This window comes from Nyctibius grandis, chromosome 8 (assembly GCF_013368605.1).
Source record: "Nyctibius grandis isolate bNycGra1 chromosome 8, bNycGra1.pri, whole genome shotgun sequence".
NCBI classification, from domain to species: domain Eukaryota; kingdom Metazoa; phylum Chordata; class Aves; order Nyctibiiformes; family Nyctibiidae; genus Nyctibius; species Nyctibius grandis.
Window position 1 is genome coordinate 10,036,170 of NC_090665.1, and position 201 is coordinate 10,036,370.

Genomic DNA, 201 nt, shown 5'->3' on the forward strand with positions numbered 1-201 from the left:
GGCAGCGGCGGCGGCGGCGCCAGAGCGCGAGCGTGGCGCGGCGGCGAGAGGAGCCGCGCGTGGCGCCGAGCTCGGGACTGCCCGGCGGGGCCGCCCGCACCGCCCCCCGCCATGGCCGCGGCCCGCCCGGGGGCCCCCGCACCGCCGCCGCCGCCGCTGCTCCCCCTCCTGCTGCTCCTGGTGCTTCCCGGCGGCCGCCGC